The following is a 527-nucleotide window of genomic DNA, read 5'->3' on the forward strand; positions in this document are numbered from 1 at the left end:
GTACCCTGGGCCTTTCTTTTCTTCATGTAACAAAAGGGACATTCCATTTTCCCTGACAGTAGTTTTGGCAGCTTCATTGACAGCAGTGTCATCATTAGATAATTAGAATTGTAAGCCTTTACTTTTCTCCATTTTCTATACAGGATTTACTATACTTCCAGGCTTGTCTTCTTTCGATGTATGGAAGGTGAATCACGTGAAAAGCATACTATGAATTATTAATGTAAATAGTTTAGAAGTAGTAATCATAGAATAGAATGTAACATTTGCCAAATGCTTACTCTATGCCATGCCCTTGATTGTCTTGTTTGGGTTCCCCTAGAAGCAGGTGCTCAAACAAGGATTTGAGTACAAGTCGTTTAATAAAGAGATGATTCCAAGAAATGTAAGTATTGGAATAGGAAAATAAGAAAATAGGTAAAAAGGCTACGGAAGGTAGATTGTCAGACAATTACTACAGTGGGCCTGCTTTCCCTGCGGGAACCTGAAACAAAGTATAAGATATGACCCTTACAGGCATCCTGCCT

This window comes from Pan paniscus, chromosome 3, assembly GCF_029289425.2.
Source record: "Pan paniscus chromosome 3, NHGRI_mPanPan1-v2.0_pri, whole genome shotgun sequence".
Lineage (NCBI taxonomy): Eukaryota > Metazoa > Chordata > Mammalia > Primates > Hominidae > Pan > Pan paniscus.